The sequence below is a fragment of the Sciurus carolinensis genome, chromosome X, assembly GCF_902686445.1.
Source record: "Sciurus carolinensis chromosome X, mSciCar1.2, whole genome shotgun sequence".
Taxonomy (NCBI): Eukaryota; Metazoa; Chordata; class Mammalia; order Rodentia; family Sciuridae; genus Sciurus; species Sciurus carolinensis.
The window spans coordinates 114,955,526-114,976,009 of NC_062232.1; the positions used below are offsets into that span (position 1 = coordinate 114,955,526).

At 37.6% G+C, this 20,484-nt stretch overlaps 1 pseudogene; it reads right to left on the bottom strand.

Annotated features, from left to right (window-relative positions):
* Window positions 1–7,856: 7,856 nt before the first annotated feature.
* Window positions 7,857–9,729, bottom strand: LOC124972255 (heat shock cognate 71 kDa protein-like; annotated as a pseudogene).
* Window positions 9,730–20,484: the final 10,755 nt, after the last annotated feature.

Genomic DNA, 20,484 nt, shown 5'->3' on the forward strand with positions numbered 1-20,484 from the left:
GAAGATCTGGTATTGCAATACCCCCTGCTTTTCTCTTTCTGTTAAGGATTGCTTTAGCTGTTCTGGGTTTCTTATTCTTCCAGATGAATTTCATAATTGCTTGCTCTATTTCTGTAAGGTACATAATTGGGATTTTAATTGGAATTGCTTTGAATCTGTATAGCACTTTTGGTAGTATGGCCATTTTGAAAATATTAATTCTTCCTATCCAAGAACATGGGAAATCTTTCCATCTTCTAAGGTTTTCTTCAATTTCTTTCTTTAGTGTTCTGTAGTTCTCATTGTAGAGGTCTTTCACCTCTTTTGTGAGATTGATTCCCAAGTATTTTATTTTTTTCGAGGCTGTTGTGAATGGGGTAGTTTTCCTAACTTCTCTTTCTGAAAATTCATCACTTATGTATAAAAATGAATTAAATTCATGAGCATTTATCTTATATCCTCTACTTTACTGAATTCACTTATGAGTTCTAAAAGTTTTCTGGTGGAATTTCCCGGTTCCTCCAAGTGTATAATCATGTCATCAGTTAATAGGGATAGTTTGAGTTGTTCTTTTACTATTTGTATCCCTTTAATTTCTTTGGTCTGTCTAATTGCTCTGGCTAGAGTTTCAAGGACAATGTTGAATAGAAATGGGGAAAGAGGGCATCCCAGCCTTGTTCCAATTTTTAGGGGGAATGCTTTCAGTTTTTCATCATTTAGAATGATATTGGCCATGGACTTTGCATAGATGGCCTTTACAATGTTAAGGAATGTTCCCACTATCCCTATTTTTTCTAGTGTTTTGAGCATGAAATTATGCTGTATTTTATCAAATGCTTTTTCTGTATCTATCGAAATAATCATGTGATTCTTGACTTTAAGTCTGTTGATATGGTGAATTACATTTATTGATTTCCTGATGTTGAACCAACCTTGCATCCCTGGGATGAAACTCACTTGACCGTGGTGCACTATCTTTTTAATATATTTTTGTATGTGATTTGCTAAAGTTTTGTTGAGAATTTTTACGCCGATGTTCATTAAGGATATTGGTCTAAATTTTCTTCCCTCGATGTGTCTCTGTCTGGTTTAGGTATCCGGGTGATATTGGCTTCATAGAATGAGTTTGGGAGGGTTCCCTCCTCTTCTATTTCATGGAATACTTTGAGGAGTATTGGAATGAGCTCTTCTTTAAAGGTTTTGTAGAACTCGGCTGAGAACCCATCTGGTCCTGGACTTTTCTTTGTTGGTAGGCTTTTGATGACTTCTTCTATTTCATTACTTGAAATTGATCTATTTAAATTGTGTATGTCCTCCTGATTCACTTTAGGTAATTCATATGTCTCTAGAAACCTGTTGATTATTGGGACTAATGACACATTAACTAACTCAGGCTGACTCCTTACTCCCTGGCGAGTGAGCAAAATCAAGTCTCAAAGGTGGTTTCAAAGGCTCATGAGGATAAACCGGACCACCGTCAGGGATTGGTTAACAACAGTTCCGTGAACGTGATCAGCTCGTGCTTGCCATATAATCCTAAGGGACTCTCACCTGCGTGAACCCCTCCCCGTGCCTTGCTGACCTTTAAGCTGATTGGTTCCCGCCTAGCCCCCACCCTACATAAAAGCTGTGTGACTTCCTCAATAAACGAGTTCCTGCTGTAACTGGTCTCCCTGATACGTCTGATTGTCCTCCGCCTGGAGGGCTGGGAGCGGGCAGTCAGTCGGCCCTACCTATCCGGATCTGACCTTGTTGGGGAGTGTCCCCTTCCCTTGTCGCTGGTCGAGAAGAGTAAGGGGGCTTAAGACCTCGACAGTTGATGTCTTTGAGATTTTCTATTTTGTTGGAGTATAGATTTTCAAAATAGCTTCTAATTATGTTTTGGATTTCAATCGTGTCTGTTGTGATATTTCCTTGTTCATTCTGAATTTTACTAATTTGGGTTTTCTCTCTCCTTCACTTTGTGTGGCTAAGGTTTTATCAATTTTGTTTATTTTTTCAAAGAACCAGCTTTTTATTTTGTCAATTTTTTCAATTGTTTCTTTTGTTTCAATGTCATTGTTTTCAGCTCTGATTTTAAATATTTCCTGTCTTGTACTACTTTCAGTGTTGCTCTGTTCTTCTTTTTGTAGGGCTTTTAGCTGTAGTGTTAGGTCATTTATTTGTTGATTTTTTTCTTCTTTTATTGAATGCGCTCCATCATATAAATTTTCCTCTAAGAACTGCTTTCATAGTGTCCCAGAGATTTTGATATGATGTATATTTGTTCTCATTTACATCTAAGAATTTTTTAATTTCCCTCATGATGTCTTCTGTTATCCATTCATCATTCAATAGCATATTATTTAATCTCTAGGTGTTGGAGTAGATTCTGCTTTTTATTCTGTCATTTATTTCTAATTTCAATCTTTTATGATCTGAGAGTACACAAGGTAGTATCTCTATCTTCTTGTTTTTGCTAACATTAGCTTTGTGGCATCAAATATGGTCTATCCATGTGCTGCTGAGAAGAAAGTGTATTCGCTCTTTGTTGGATGGTATATTCTATAAATGTCCATTAAGTCTAAATTATTGATTATGTTATTGAGATCTATGGTTTCTTTGTTCAATTTTTGTTTGGAGGATCTATCCAGTGGTGAGAGAGGTGTGTTAAAGTCACCTAGTATTATTGTGTCGTGGTCTATTTGATTCCTGGAATTGAGAAGGATTTGTTTGGCGTACATGGATGAGCCACTGTTTGGAGCATAGATATTTATGATTGTTATGTCTTGCTGATTTATGCTTCCCTTAAGCAGAATGAAATGTCCTTCTTTATTCCTTCTGACGAACTTTGGCTTGAAGTCCACATTATCTGATATGAGGATGGATACTCATAAAAAAAAAAGCTGAGTCCATGTGCATGGTATGTTTTTTCCCATCCTTTCACCTTTAGTCTATGGATATCTCTTTCTATGAGATGAATCTCTTGCAGGCAGCACATTGTTGGATTTTTCTTTTTAATCCAATCTGCCAGTCTATGTCTTTTGATTGATGAGTTCAGGCCATTATCATTCAGGGTTATTATTGAGATATGATTTGTATTCCTGGTCATTTGGCTCATATTTGCTTTTTTGACACGACTTTGTTTCTCCTTTATTTGGCTATTCCTTTAGGGTAGTTCTTCCCTTTGCTGATTTACATCATTGTTTTTCATCTCTTCCTCATGGAATATTTTGCTGAGAATGTTCTGTAGTGCCAGCTTTCTTTTTGTAAATTCTTTTAGCTTTTGTTTATCATGGAAGGATTTTATTTCGTCATGAAATCTGAAGGTATAAGATTCCTGGGTATAAGATTCTAGGTTGGCATCCATTTTCTTTCAGAGGTTGAAAAATATTGTTCCAGGCCCTTCTAGCTTTTAGGGTCTGGGTTGAAAATTCTGCTGATATCCATATTGGATTCCCCCTGAATGTAATTTGATTCTTTTCTCTCGCAGCCTTTAAAATTCTGTCTTTATTTTGTATGTTAGGTATTTTCATTATAATGTGCCTTGGTGTGGGTCTGTTGTAATTTTGTATATTTGGAGTCCTATAAGCCTCTTGTACTTGATTTTCCATTTTGTTCTTCAGATTTGGGAAATTTTCTGATATTCTTTCATTGAATAGATTGTTCATTCCTTTGGTTTGTTTCTCTGTGCCTTCCTTAATCCCAATAATTCTTAAATTTGGCCCTTTCATGATATCCCATAATTCTTGTAGATTCTGTTCTTACCATCTTCTCTGTTTGGTCAGCTTTGTTTTCAAGATGAAATATTTTGTCTTCAATGTCTGAGGTTCTGTCTTCCGGGTGTTCTATCCTATTGGCTATGCTTTCTATGGAGTTTTTAATTTGGTTTATTGTTTCCTTCATTTCAAGGATTTCTATTTGGTTTTTTTCCAATATCTCTCACTCTTTATTGAAATGATCTTTTGCTTCCTGTATTTGCTCTCTGATTTCTCGATTGGTACGATCATTCAATGCCTGCATTTGCTCTTTCATCTCATCATTCAATGCCTGCATTTGCTCTTTCATCTCATCATTCAATGCCTGCATTTGCTCTTTCATCTCATCATTCAATGCCTGCATTTGCTCTTTCATCTCATCCTTCAATGCCTGCACTTGCTCTTTCATCTCCTCGTTTGCTTCCCTGATCATTTTAATTATGTACATTCTGAACTCCCTTTCTGACATTTCTTCTGCCATGCTGTCATTGAATTTTATTGCTCTACCATCTAGGTTTGTTTGGGACATTTTCTTCCTTTGTTTTCTCATATTGTTCAGGTATCTACCCCTCTATAGGGATACTCTGGGATATTACAGATTTCCTCTGTTGACTAATATTGTCTCTGTAGATTTCCAATAACTCACCTCTTATCCTTCAGTAGCCTGAAGTCTTGGAGGAACTTGATAATGCATTGCTCCACTAGGAAGCTGTCCCTCTAGGGTTGGTGGCCTTCTGATGGGGTTTATTCTCTGTTAGTGGGCAGAGGTGCCTCCACTTGTTGACTGATGGTCAGTCAAAGGGGGACTAGACTGGGGGCTGGAGCATGGCTGGTCTGGGCCTGTGTCTCTGATTCTACCACTCCGGTTGGAAAGCCTCAACTGGTGGGGAAAACTCACCCAGTGGGGAAGTCTCACTGGGCAGCTGTCCTCTGAGAAGTTCCCTTCAGTCCGAAACTACTGCCTGATCCAGGTAGCCTCGCCCTATGTGTGAGTCTCTCGCTTGACAGCCCTCCTCTGCGACATTCCCTGTGGTCTGGAACTACTTCCTGGGCCGGGGAACCTGACCCTGCAAGGGAGTCTCCCGCTTGTGTGGCCCTGCTCTGAGAAGCTGCCTGCAGTCCAGGCCTGCCACTTGGGCCGGGGTACCTCACCCAGTGGGAGAGACTCACCTGGAGCCTCTGAGTTGGTCCTGAGTCTCTTAATATCTCCTCTTCTTGAATCCTGAATTCTGGAGCAACATGAGATGCAGTCATCCTCCAGTCTGCCATCTTGGTCTCCCCAGGGATATTTATTTTAAACAAATACATTTAATGCCAACCAAAAATTTAAAGGATAATCTTTTTGATGAACAAAGAGGCACAATGCAATATAACTTTCCATACCATTATTAAAGAAAATAATGTGAATCATTATCATGAACAAAATAGTGAGTTCAATTTTAAGTAGAGTAGTCAGAGAAGAACGTCTCAAGAGTGTAACATTTGAACTGAGATGATATAAAAATAATCTAGCTATCCATATGGGAGAATAACCTCTAAGGCAAAGAAATAGAAGTGCAAAACCTCTGAGATGGTAACATACTGGATGTGCTTCAGAACAACAAATCAGTGTGGCTATAATACCATGAGCAAGATGGCAAGTAGCAGGAGATGAAACCAGGGACAATGACAAAACCTGGTCTCACCAGACTTTGTAGGTTATACTCAGAACTTTGACTTTCATTCTAAGGGCTTCCATTAATGTTGCAAGGCGTTGAAGTATTTTTAAAAGAATTTTGAAAGACATGATATGATTTATATTTTAGAATGACCACTCTGCATGTTATGTAGAGAATAGAATAAAATGGAACCAAGAGAAGAATCAGGGAGAGAAGTGAGGATGCTATTCCTGTGGTACAAGCAAGGGATGACTAGTCTTTCTGTGTCAGACTTAAATTAGGTGGGTAATGGTGAAGATAGTAATAGATGACCATATGTAAATATAATTTGTGGATAAAGTTCATTGAAATGTTTCAGGGATTGGGTAAAATGGATGAAGAAAAAGTGGAGAGTTGAGGGTGAATCTGAGGTTTTTATTTGAGCCACCATTGAACTGGGATAACATTTATCGAGGTGAAGAAGACTGTGGGGGAGCATGTTTGTGGGAGTGGTGTAGGAGGTAGGGAGCCAAATACTTTGCTTTGGTATTGTTAAATCTGAGATGTCTATTAGATTTTTAAAGGATACAGTTAAGTTGGCAGTAGAATATACAAACGTGGAGCTCAGCAATGTGGTCTGAACTGAAGATAAAAACTTTGGAGCTATCAGTATACATAGATTATAGATAAACCATGAAAGTGGAGGAAATCATTTAAATGGAATAGGCAGATGAGAGAGCCCAAGATCAAACTCCAGAGCCCTCCAACATTTAGAGGTGGGACAGAAGGGGAGAAACCAGCAAGGAAATTGAAATAAACCACTGCTTGTATAGGAAAATTATGCTATCAGCGAAACTGAGAGAGGAAAGTATTTCAGGAAAGAAGGAGTGGTTAGACATGTTGAATCCTCAAGAGGTTGAATAATATGAGAATAGAGAAGTATTAAATAAGCAATGTGGAAGTCATTGGCGACTTTGACAGATGAAAGGATAAACAAAATGGGAACTAGTCATATAATGGAATGATTCCACCACCAAAAAGAATGATAGTGATACGTGCTACAAAACAGATGAGCCTTGAAACATTATACTGAGTGAAAGAAGATAGTTGCAAAAAGACCACATATTATACAATTCCACATATATGAACTCTACAGAGTAGGCAATTCTATAGACACAGAAAGTAAATTGGTAGTTGCTTAGGGCTCGTGGGAGTGTTGAAGGGATGGGGATGATAGTAAAAGGGTAGTTTGGGGGTGGTAGAAATGCTTCAAAATTGATATAGCAATAGTGCACAGCTATGCAACATAATAAAACCACAGTACACTTTAATATGTGAATTACATGATATGTGAATTATGTCTCAGTCAAACTTATTTTAAAATAATAAATGGGAAATGAGAAAGGGAGTAAGGTGTAGGCAATTCTTTGTAAAATTCTTCTTTGAGAGAAAGTGGCTGAAGAGGTATGTAAGATCAGAAAGTATGTGTTTTAAGGTAGGAGACATTAGAGAATATTTGTATGTTGATGGCCTTTAGGCACAGATATTTCCAGCACTCTACCCGAAGGTCCTATTAGCCTTATAATGTATCCCAAACAGAATTTATTATATCCCTACCACTAAGATCTTCTTCTGAATTTTATAATTCAATAAATTCTGTCTCCATGCTTAAGAAACGTGAATCATCCTAAACTCCTCCTTCCATCACTCTCCTTTCTAAACTATCAAGAAACTGTCATTTTTACTTCGTAAAGAGTTTTCAAATATGTCCCCTTTCTCTCCATCCTCACTGGCATTGCTCTATTTCAGATGCCTGTATTTTTTATATACTGTTGCAACAGTTTCCTGAAGTTGAGTCCTGGTCTCTAATTTCCCACTTCTTAATGCACTCTTTAGTCTGCTTGCTGGACTGACAATTAATTTGCCTCATTCAGTCTGCTTAATTTCTCAGTGTCCTCCCTTCCCCCATTGTATACAGTAGAAGTTCTTAACTTGGTGTCTATGGGCCTCCAGTGCCTACTTCCAAAAGAGAGTTCTCCCCAAAGTTGCTCCTTTCTAGTCTTGCTTATTTTTCCATCCACCCACTTGTTCAAACCCCAAACCTAAAAATCATCTTCATTCCCATCTCTTCCTCAACCCCAAATCCTTCCAGTTTTTTGGATCTAATGCAAATGTATTTCCCAAATCCATTTCCTTATTTCTAACCTCACCACTTCCACCTTGATCCAAGCCATCAACATTTCTCACTGTATCACCATAATAGTTTATTTTTTTCCAATTTTAAATAGTTTTATTTAAGACATTGCATTTTTCACTTACCCATACAGTGCTTATAAAATGCAATGTTATTTTCTTTCCCTGTGTACATGTTCCATATTCAAGTATTGAGAATGCCCAGTAGTTTAGTATAGCAACAACTTTAAAACTGCCACAGAATCTGCTACAAATTTGGGTCCTTCCATATTTTACTGTGGAACAATGCTACATCTATAGTTGGGCTGGCTTAGTCAACCTCTTCAATGGTGGGCCCAGAGGAAGCACCACCAGTAGGAGGAGCACCCCACCAGGGAAGCCCCCAGGCATTCCTCCCACCATGCGTCCTACACTGTGGTATAGCTTGGTAATGGTGGGGTTGCAGACTTTCTCCAGCTCTTTCTACTGATGTTTGAATTCTTCTTTCTCTGCAGTTTGATTCTTATCCAGCCAGTTTATGATTTCATTACACTTGTCAAGAATCTTCTGTTTGTCCTCATCATTTATCTTGCCTTGAAATTTCTCATCTTCAACAGTTGCTTTCATGTTGAATGCATAGGACTCAAGTGAATTCTTGGATGACACTTTGTCTCTCTGCTTTTTGTCTTCAGCTTTGTACTTTTCAGCTTCCTGGACCATGTGCTCAATGTTTTCCTTGCTCAAATGACTTTTGTCATTAGTGATGGTAAGCTTGTTCTCTTTTCCTGTAATCTTGTCTACAGCAGAGACATTGAGGATGCCATTGGCATCAATATCAAAAGTAACTTCAATCTGAGGAACACCACGGGACGCAGGAGGTATGCCTATAAGTTCAAACTTGCCAAGCAGGTTGTTATCCTTGGTCATGGCATGCTCACCTTCATATACCTGAATGAGTACACCAGGCTGGTTGTCAGAGTAGGTCATGAAGGTCTTTCTCTGCTTGGTAGGAATGGTGGTATTACGTTCGATGTGTACAGTCATGAGTCCACCAGCAGTTTCAATACCAAGGGAAAGAGGAGTGACATCTAAGAGCAGCAAATCTTGAACATTTTCAGATTTATCTCCAGATAAAATGGTGCTTGGACAGCTGCACCATAAGCAACAGCCTCATCAGAAGCTTCTGAGTCTTGGGGATATGAGTAGAACCACCCCCCAATACAATATCATGGATCTGTGGCTTGTCTAGTTTGGCATCTCAAAGAGCTTTTTCCACAAGATCAAGGGTGCCACGGAACAGGTCAGCATTCAACTCTTCAAATCGAGCACGGGTGATGGAGGTATAGAAGTCGATTCCTTCATAGAGAAAATCAATCTGATATTGGCCTGAGTGCTGGAATAGAGGGTATGCTTAGCTCTTTCGCATGTGGTACGGAGACGTTGGACAGTTCTTTTGTTCTCACTGATGTCCATCTTATGCTTGCGCTTGAACTTAGTGATAAAATGATTAAACATACAGTTGTCAATGTTTTCTCCACCTAAGTGGGTGTCTCTAGCTGTGGATTTGACCTCAAAGGTTCCATCCTCAATATTGAGGATTGACACATCAAAAGTGCCACCTCCTAAATCAAAAATCGGCACATTTCTTTCAGCTCCAACCTTTTTGTCTAAACCATAGGCAATAGTAGCAGCAGTTGGCTCATTGATTATCCTAAGCACATTGAGACCAGCAATGGTTCCAGCATCTTTGGTTGCCTGATGTTGAGAGTCATTGAAGTAAGCTGTCACTGTGACCACAGCATTGGTAGCAGTCTTCCCAAGGTAGGCTTCTGCAATTTCCTTCATCTTTGTCAGAACCACAGAAGACACCTCCTCTGGATAGAAACTTTTTGTCTCTCCCCTGTATTCTACTTGGACTTTGGGCCTGCCTGAATCATTCACCACCATAAAAGGGCTACCATATCAGACTGTGCAACAGCATCAACAAATCTACATCCTATCAGACATTTGGTATCAAAAACTGTGTTGGTGGGGTTCATTGTACCATCACTGATCAATCGTTCAGTGTCAGTGAAGGTGACATAGCTTAGGGTAGTTCAGTTCCCCTGATCACTGGCAATTATCTCCACTTTTCCTTGTTGGAATACACCCACACAAAAGTAGGTGGCACCAAGATCAATGCTGACTGTAGGTCCCTTAGACATGGTTCCATATGTGTAGGCCGGAATCTACTTGTGAAGAAAACACACAAACCTCAAAAGTTGCCACTGCATTCAATGTGACCACATAATATTTTCTTAACTTGGTCTCTCTGCTTCCACTTTTGGTGTTTTCAAATTCATCCTCTACCCTGCATCCATGGTCATTTTTCTAAAATATGAATATGATCTTGATTCCAGAGCGTTGAACTCTTTAGTGGCTCCGTATGGCACTTACAATATAGTCTGAGTTCTTTAACTTGGTCTACAAGACTCTCCAAGACCTAACTCCAAGTGTTCATCCTCATCTCTGACCTTTCTCCTCTTACACATGAGGCTCAGTCATAGTGAACTTTTTTCTGTTCCTGAGATGCATCATGCTTATTCTCACCTCTAAGCCTTTGCATATGGATATTTTGTCCTCTCATAACCCACTTCCTACCCCATCCCCCTTGTGATTTGCCTTACTTCTGCTCATCCTTGATATTTTTAGGTATTTTTCCTGATCACTTTTATCAAATTAGGTCTCCTCTATACCGTCCCATCAACCCTTGGGTTCTTGCTCTCAAAATACACAGCATACACTTTTGTACATTTTCAGTTATTTCTCTTCCTCATGTAAGTACAAGCTCCACAGGACAGAACCTAGCTTTTCCTTGTTTACTGCTTGTGTTATTTTGTTAATAAAATATACTGGGCAGCCTAAATAACAGAAATGCATCGTCTCACATTTTCAGAGTCCAGAAGTCCAAGGTTAATGTGTCATCAGGGTTGGTGCCTTCTGAGGGCTCTAAGGAAGAATCTGTACTACCTTCTAATGGTTTGCTGGCAGTCTTGGGGAATTCATGATTTATGGATGTATCACCTTGATCCCTACCTTCATGTTTACAAGTCCCGCTTTGTGTGTGGGTCTCTGCATCTAAATTTCTCCTTTTAATAAGGACATTTGCCATATTGACATAGAGCTCTCCCTATAACCTAATTCTAGATTGGTTACTTCTTTAAAGACCTTATTTTCAAATACGGTCACATTCTGAGATGCTGGGTATTAGGTCTTTGAAATATTTTTGAGGGGCAACACACTTTAACATATAACACTGCCCTGTCTCTAGCACCTAACACAGTGTTGGCTTCTGGCCTCTAATTCCCTTAGGGTATTTAGTGAATGAATTCGTGGATGGGCTTTAGAGCTTCCATGACATGGTAAGCAAAATTATGGGGAAGATATGGGTGTGGTTTGCATGTGTGTTCATGCATTTCTTTAGGGGAGGAGGCCCTTGATCTTTCACTCTAATTAATACATGACCCTAGAAGTGCTCAAACCCCCTACAGTATATGATAAAAATGCCTTCACTGAAACCAGTCTTCTGCACTGGAGGGTATTTCACCCTGGAACTCTGGCTGACTAGGCCAGGGTTAGAAAAGGTACTTTCCAGAACTTTATCATCCCAGGCCTGGCTTTGTCTTCTCAGCATCTCTGACTTCCCATCTGAAAATTGACTAATACTTGTTAATTGTGTATTCTAAGATGCTTTGATGAAAATGCCATAGTATGTAAGTATCAGGTATTGTTATGAATAATAAAAAGGGATGAAGTTTCTGTTGCTTACTCCTTGATTGACAGTATAGAAAATAGATGTCTCTTGCCAAACCACAGGGCATATCTGCATTGTTGAAATGAGAGTAATAGACTATCGACTCTTTGGTCTTTTGGATTCAACATAAAAAATATTTGATTTTCCAAACCTCTTCTAATTACAAAAATGCCATAGTCTTTTGTTGCTATTGTGAGTTGTACCCACTAGTCTTCCATCACACACAATGAAACTGCAATGGTTCTCTCTCTCTCTCTCTGTACTGGGAATTGAACCCAGGGGTGCTTAACCCCTGAGCCACAACTCCGGTCCTTTATATTTTATTTAGTGACAGGGTCTCTCTGAGTTGCTTAGGGCCTTGCTAAGTTGCTGAGGTTGGCTTTGAACTCATGATCCTCCTGCCTCAGCCTCCTAAGCTGCTGGGATTATAGGCGTGTGCCCATCTCTAGTCTAATCTTTTACTCAGAGAAATACTCTCTTTGTGGGACCCTTTTTCATCCCCAAGCAAGCATTTGGAGGACAACTGCTATGTTCTTATAGAAATCCTATGCCTGGACACAGTGATGGGGTACCCGATCCAAAATGGGTAATTCAAATTCTTTCCAGGGACTTTTAATACTTGTGATTTAAAAGAGTAAGTAGAAATTCCTCTCTGTCAGCAACTCTGGGAAATAGAAGTACAGATCTAATCAGCTGCCGTGGGTGCAGCTGTATGGAAGAGGTCCAAGAGAATGAAGCCAACACTCAGAAGCAAAGATGGGAGACAGGAAAAGAAGAGGACAGGAAGGAAGAAGGAAAGAGGGAGGGAGAGAGAAAAATGAATGAGAGAATCCTCAGTTACTTGCATCTTTTGTTCCAGTTGTCCTTCTCCTTCCCATGACTTGATTATGTGGAAGAATAAGTCTCCTTTAGTCTATAAGTTCTTTCAGCCCAAGACAGAATTTCTTCTATCAATGGAACTTTTCTCAAGAACATCCATTTCCTCCATGGCAATGACCAGGGAATAAAAGAAAAAACAATGGGTTTATATCCTTAGGTACTTGTACATGGAAAGGGACTTTTCAGATCATTCAATCAAACTTTCTTTGTACAGTTGGGAAATGAAGGTTCTGAGAGGGAAAGGAATGATATGCTCCCCAAGTCACACAGTAAGTTAGCAACATAGTCAGAACTAGATTCCAGTTCTCCTAATTTCTTCTCACTAGTTTCCCACAGGCATCCAATCTGAAATTATATAAATGAAATTACAATACATTTTTTAAAAGCTGAACTTTGTTTTGCTAATGAAATACACATTAACCCCACCCTCATTCATTCTATCCCTTACAGACCATGAGAATATAAAGCATCATGAATTTCAAGGTATATATATCTGCTTGAGGGTTATTATGGCAGACATGAAATTTTAGTCCTATAAGCTATTTTGATTCATATTCAATTCTCAACTTTCTAAAGAAAAATCAAGTCTCCAGCCTTTTTTCTTTTCTTCTTGGAAGACTAATGCTTTATTTGCCTTTTTAAAAATGATGTGACCAGCTTTCATTTTGACAATTGGGCCCTTGAGACTTCCACAAACTGATGAAATTGTCATTGTTGTGAAATTATCCTGCAAACATTGTGAATATATATGTATATTTTGGAAATCATGATCTGACTCATGTCAATGGCAGACCCTTGAATATTTCTTTGGGAGGAAATGTGTGCAAGTAAGATATTATTACTTGTTATCAATCATTCAACTAATTAATTAATCATCAAGTACTGTGTAAGTACCTAGCATGATTCTAGTTGTTCAAAGGCTGAAGAAACACAATGCTCTGGAAACACTTAAAATACATGAATATTTTCCATCTTATATGTGCAACAGCCTTTCCCTTGCTTTACTTTTGCTATAATAGGAAGTTACATAGTAGAATAAAATGAACATGGACTTTGAAGTAACATGTTCATGGTTTTGAATGCCCATTGCAAATTGTGCAGACCCAAGGAAATTTGAGCCCACAACAGTCCTTCCTCACTCTCCTCATCTCTAAGTTGGAATAGTAATAACAGCAATAATATCTATTTTTCAGAGTTGTTCTGATAATTAAATGCTATTATTTATATGGCATATAGCAGGCACTCAATAAATGCTAACTAGTATTATAATGAATGAGTGATATATGTTTAGGTCCAGTTGTTTAAGGAAGTGTGGTAACTCAGAAAGGTTTAACAGATCCTTTCAGCAGCAGTCCAGTGGAGAAATTAACAAGCATGGGCTCCCAAGTCCAGTAGAACTTGGGTTGAATACCAATTATACCACTTTAATTCACTGGGTAAACTTTGATAGATTACTGAACTTCTCAATTCTCAATCTTCTCATCTCTCAAATGGGAATGAGAATGTAACACGTGGGGTTATTGGCATGATTTAATGAGATCATGACTGGAAAGAACTAGCACAGGGTCTGACTCAAAGTAGTATTTACCCTTTTGTGAAGTTGTTAGCATGTGTGCTGTAGAAATACTATGGCAGCTGTATTACTTACTGTTATGGAAACATCATTTTGTTTTCCAATTTCTACAGATAGGAAAAACTGAGCCACTATTTTTATTGCTTTTTTTGTAAGTGACTGAAAATAGCATTAAAAGCAGAGATTTAAGGATTACTTTTAAGAAATGCTTAAAGATTTTCAAGATGATATATAAAATTGCAGGAAGTCTCATTGTTTCTCAGAGCAAGAGAATTATAGATATTCAGGAGTTATTCTTCCAGTTACTAAAGTACTAAGCAATCTACTCTTTTGGGGGAGGTGTTTCAGAGAAAAGGTGCTTTCTAAATATGTAAAAATGTTTACCATGTAATCAAATAAATTCTCTAGAAACCCTGAGATTGTTTTCAACCAATTTTTTGTCATCAAAATCCAACCACACGTATAGGTCTAAAGGAAAGCAAAGGCAAAGTTGAAAGATTATATGGTTTCAAATGTATTTTGTAAAACAACAAAATCAGTTTTAAATTTTTCTGTGCATTAAAATACTTTATTAAAATTTTAAAGTCGTTTCTAAAAATCAATGCATTTTTTAAATAAAAAAAGAAGACTGCACTGGAAGCAGAGTCAGAGAAGAAGCAGAAGAGAGAGAAAATCCATTGTCCATCAGCCACATTACATGGTCTCATTGAACCAGCACAACAATTGTAGGAGGTAGGTACTTGCTTATTTTCATTTTACAGAGAATAGAAGAGGCACAGAAATGTGAAATAATTTGTCAGACATAACAGAAATTTAATGATTCAAACATGGGTCTATTTAACTCCAAACTCCACATTCACTCCAAATGTAGCCCTTTCACTGACAACAACCCCAGTGCTCCTGGAAGTGCTATTTAGCTTATGTGTACCCTGTATCAGTTAGGCTGCTTTTTGTTGTAAGTAATAGAGTAACTAACTTAATGCTACATTAATTCAATTTTATTTTATTTTATTTTTTGGTACCAGGGAATTAACCCTGGGGTGCTAAACCACTGAGTCACATCCCAAACCCTTTTAAAAATATTTTATTTAGAGACAGGGTCTCTAAGTTACTTACATCCTGGCTAAATTGCTGAGGCTGGCTTTGAACTTGCAATCCTCCTGCAGCTTCCAAAACTGCTGGGATTATAGGCATGTGCCACTTCTCCTGGCTCCTACTTTAAACAATACATACATTTTCTCCTGGAATACAAAGTTCAAAAGTAGGTACCCTGTCAGGCAGCAACTACAGCTCAAGCCCTTAGTTACATCTTTCCATTCTGCCACCTTCCATAGGTGGGCAATGACTCCTTTGAGGTCTAAAGAGTACTCAGCAGCTCCAAGCATCATATCACCTGAGGACTTTGAAAAGCAGGAAGTGGGCAAAGAGACTTCTTTGTCTCTCTCTTTGATTGAAGAGAAAAGTATTTCCCATAAGTTCCCCAGTGACTTTTATTGTCTTATTTGACCCAAAGGAGGCACACAGCCTCCATAAAGATGGCAAGAAGAATGAACCAGTCATGAAAATGGCTGAAGACAATCAAGGCTCTGCCAGCAAGGAGAACCTGGAGGTGAGAAAGCCCAAAAGTAGGCACTCAATTGTGTCTGGTTTGGGCCTCTATTTCCCCCTCAACAAATGAGCAAATTGCTATGGGCTGCCGCTCAGTAAGAGAGAAGAGAGGCTTAGCAACAGTTAAAAGCAAAAAAAAAAAAAAAAGAAAAACCCTTAATAATACATGCACTGCCAACTCCAGCTCCTGAGTACTGACTGCTCCTTCCCCATCCATCAAACTGTTTTGATCTTTTGGTAAATTCTTTCCTCCATCTAAACTGCCCTTGATTTTCTCAGAACAATTTATTGAAGTGACTGTCCTTTTTCCAATGTGCATTTTGGGTGGTGCCTTTGTTGAGAATCAGTTGCATATGGGTTGAGTTTTGGATTTTCTATAGTGTCCCATTGGTCTATTCGTCTATTTTTATGCCATGTGCTATTTGATTACCATAGTTTTCTAGCATGCTTTGAAATCAGGATTGTGATGCCTCCAGCTTTGTGGTCATTCAGAATTCCTTTGGCTATTCTGGGTCTTTTGTGCTTCCATATGAATTCTTTGATTAGTTTTTTTAAATTAAGTTAAGGATGCCATTGTTATTTTGATGATGATTTCATTGAATCTGTAGATGTTTTAGGGCAGTGTAGACATTTTGATAATATTAATTCTGCCAATCCATATACATGGGATCTCTTTCCTTTTTTGTATACTCTATGATTAATTTCATCAGTGTTTTGCAATTTTCATTGTAGAGATCTTTCATTTCCTTGTTTAAATTTATTCCCAGATATTTTATATTCTGGTACATAGTGCAAATGCTACTACTTTTAAAATTTTGTTTTCAGTCATTTCATTATTGTCATATCTTATACAAAAATCAACTCAAAATGAATCAAGGACCTAAATGTCAGACCCGAGTCTATGAATCTACTAGAAGAAAACATAGGGCAAACACTTAAAGACATTGGGATAGGCAAAGATTTTTTGGATAAGATCTCAAAAGCATAAGAAACAAAACCAAAACTAAAATGGAATTATATCAAACTAAGAAGCTTCTGCATAGCAAAGGAGCAAGTAACAGAGTCAAGAAACAGACTACAGATTAAGAAAAATATTTGCAAACTATTCATATAATTCATCTGAAAAAGGGTAACCATATCCAGAATACATAAATAACTCAGACAACTCAGTAGCAACACAAAAATCAATTAAAAAATTGGCAAATGATCTGAATTGTCATTTCTCAAAAGAAGATATACAAGTGGCCAAGAAGCATACAAAAAAAAAACCGCTCACCATGTCAGGCATGGTGGCACATGCCTGTAATCCCAGCGACTTGGAGGCTGAGGTAGGATGATCACAAGTTCAAAGCCAGCCTCAGCAACTTATTGAGGCCCTGAGCAACTCAGTGAGACCCTGCCTCTAAATAAAATTTAAAAAGGGCTAAGGAAGTGGCTCAATGCTCAAGTGACTCTGGGTTTAATTCCTAGTACCAAAAAAAAATGTTCAGCATCACAAATTATCAGGGAACTACAAATCAAAACCAGAATGAGATATCACCCCACTTCAATAAAAATGACTATTATCAAAAAGATTTTTTAAATAAGAAATGTTGGCAATGTTGGCAAGGATGAGGAGAATAGGGAAACTTTGTATGCTGTTAGTGGGAATGTAATTAGAACAACCATTGAAGAAAACAGTATGGAAGCTCCCCAGAAAACTAAAAATAGAACTACTGTGTGATCCACCAACTCCAGTACTGGGAATATATCTACAGCAAATAAGACTATTATACCAAAATGATACCTGCATTCTCTTGTTTATCACAGCTCTATATGCTATAACCAAAATATGGAATCAGCTGAGGTGTCCATCAATGTATGAAAGGATAAAAAAGTGTACATATGTACAACACAATAGTATTCAGTCATAAAAAGGATGAGATCATGTCATTTGTGACAACACGGTTGGAATTGGATGAAATTTTGTTAAGTAAAATAAAACAGGAACAGAAAGACCAGTTCCTCAGATTCTCACTCATTAGTGAAAGCTAAAAAGAGCTAATCATATAGAAATGGAGAGTACAATAGAAGTCATTAGAGGCTAAGAAAGGAAGGGGGAAGGAGAGAGTCAGAGGGTAGAAAATGGTTATCAAAAGATAACTTGGGGGAGTAGTTCCAATATTGAGAATACCAGTAGGGCAACTCTAATCTAGAACAATTCATTATAAATTTCAAAATAACTAGAGAAGAATCTGAGGATTCCTAACACATAGAAATGATAATATTCAAGGAGATGGAAATGTTAACTACCCTAATTTGATCATAACACATTTTACATGTGCATTGAATTACAATATTGTACCTTATAAATAATTACAATATTATATGTAAATTTAAAAATATATTATAAAATGAAAAGAAAATTATGTCATTACATGAACAAAAAAGCTGAACTGTCTTTGACAATCCTTTTAGACAAATGTTAACAGATGGTGGTTCTGGGGGAGGGAGGGAATAGATGAGTCCTGATCCTTCCCTGGTCACATCTTGTACCACCTTCTTCTCCTCTCTCCCACTGTACCATCTGATCTCAATCTGGATTTATGAAGTTGTCCTGCCCCATGCTACTCATAGAAATAAATAAAATACAATTCAATTATTATCCTGCTGTAGGATAATAGGTCCAAAACTGGTTTGTTTTCTGTTTGATTTATAAAGGAGTTATATTTGACCTAAAATCTATATTATCTGAAATTTTTCTACCACATTTTTATTGCACTAAAAAATCAACAGATGTCATATTTTTAAAAGCTGCCATTATGTCTAATTATTTAATAGCTTGGTGAGTTAAAACATGCTAAATAATCGTTTGGGGATCTGTGAGATAGCAAGAATTCTCATTTTTTATTTTGAATTCAATATTTTACCATCAACCTCTTACCCCAAGGAAGTGTAGAAACTGAATGCTTGTCAAAATATTTTTTAACCTTTCTAAAAATGTAGTACCATGAAAACAGCATTTGCACTGTTTTTAAATGTAACTCAAACTTTTTTCTTAAATAACACTTTTTTTCTACATAGACTTATTTTCCTATCTTTATAGGAAATTTTCTTTTTTTGTACAGATGTTTTGAAAAGACCTGATGGCAGGTCATTTTTACATTGCCAACCAGTGATTCAGTCACCATTTCAACCTTTCTGTTTAAATACTTAAATCAGGAAAGAAGCTGAACACTTGACTCTTCTGTGGAAATAGTAAGTCTGGGTATCTCCTCAAGGAAAATGAGGTGGAGAGGAAGTAATCATCTTGAGAGGCCAATCAGTACTCACTGTTGACAATCTAGAACATGTTATCTCAACTTGATCTCAACAAGCTAGTGGGGAGGAAAGGCAAAAATGTCCCCAAGTTATCAAGACTAATTGCCTCGTATCTGGCCTGGACTTTGCCTGCATTTAGCCACTTCCCTCCAAGACTTAACTGAACTCTTCCTATATGCCAGGCCCTGACTGTACTAAGCACTAAGGATACAGCAATTAAACAAAGATCTCTCCCCTCAAGGAGCAAATATGCACTGTGTTAGGGGGAATTAACATCCTCCACTGAAAGTATGAAAGAGTCTTGAGGGTAGTTCAACCTCCTCAAGGACTAGAAAAAATCCTTTGGATCCAGAGGACTGGAATAATACAACTGTTCCATGGAGCTGGAAGTGTAAGCCACATCTCCTGAATAATTGTTGCTGAGGTTTATTAAGTTCATTGTGCTTCACATGTGTAGGTTGAACCATAAAAACTTGATGGTTTTCAATTGGATTTTACATACAGAAATGAGAATTTCAGAAGGTTCAACTTCTTCTTCTTCTTCTTCTTCTTATTATTATTATTATTATTATTGGTACTGGGGATTGAAGCCAGGGGTGCTTAACCACTGAGCCACATCTCCAGCCTTTTTTATTTTTTATTTTGAGACAGGGACTCTCACTGAGTTACTTAGGGCCCTGCTAAGTTTCAACCCATTATTACCACACTACATTTTCATAATAATTTGATGGGATCAATAATATATCATTTCCAATTGACATATGGGGAAACTGAGGTTGAGAGAGATGAAGTAATATAGACTTTGGACACAACTGGATTTTGAACTTGGACAGCCCAATGCTATGGCCAGAGCATTTGCTGCCTCCAGAGTGAGTGGCTGTTACTTTACACTGTGCTCTTTCTCCCTCCAGAGATCACATAGTCATTCAGTGATACATCTAAAAGCAAAACATAAAAATAAAAAACTTTTTTAAAATCTGAATTTCACAAACTCTACAGCTGTAACTAAATCACTTAACATTCATAATCGACATTTTGCATCTGAAGTGTCAAAAATAATTCCTGCAAAATATCTTTATAGATTTTTAAAAGTTCTCTTGAAAGTAGTATCATCTTTATGTTTGCAATAAAATGAAGAGAGCAAGGAACTATTTTTAAAATATGTGCTTAATCTAAAAGCAAGACATTTTAAACACATCTCTGGTCCTTCCTTCCCAGCTACTTCTCTGAGGTTTATTAAATACATTGTGCTTCACATGTGTAGACTGAACCATAAAAACTTACTGATATTCAATTGGCATTTAGATACAGAAATGAGAATTTCAGAAGGTTCAACTTCTCCTCCTCCTCCTCCTCCTCCTCCTCCTCCTCCTCCTCCTCCTTCTTCTTCTTCTTCTTATCATTATTATTATTATTATTATTGGTACTGGGGATTGAAGCCAGGGGTGCTTAACCACTGAGCCACATCCCCAGTCTTTTTTATTTTTTTTATTTGAGACAGAGTCTCTCACTAACTTCATGTCTGATGGTACCACTGTCATCTCAGACATTTTAACTGAGGAACCTCAAAGTCTTAGTCTTTCTTAAAACTCTTCCTTCTTTATCATGTGACAATATATATTAGTCAATCAACAAAGCATATTGATGTTATCCTAAAATTCATCCATAATCGAATATCACATTCCAGTTATTCTTAAATTCAGTCCTCATAATTTTGGGGAGTCAGTCTGGGTGCAGATCCTCATGATGCCTTTTTACAAATGTAATAAAATAGAACAAAAAAATACAATGGCAATTGAGTAATCT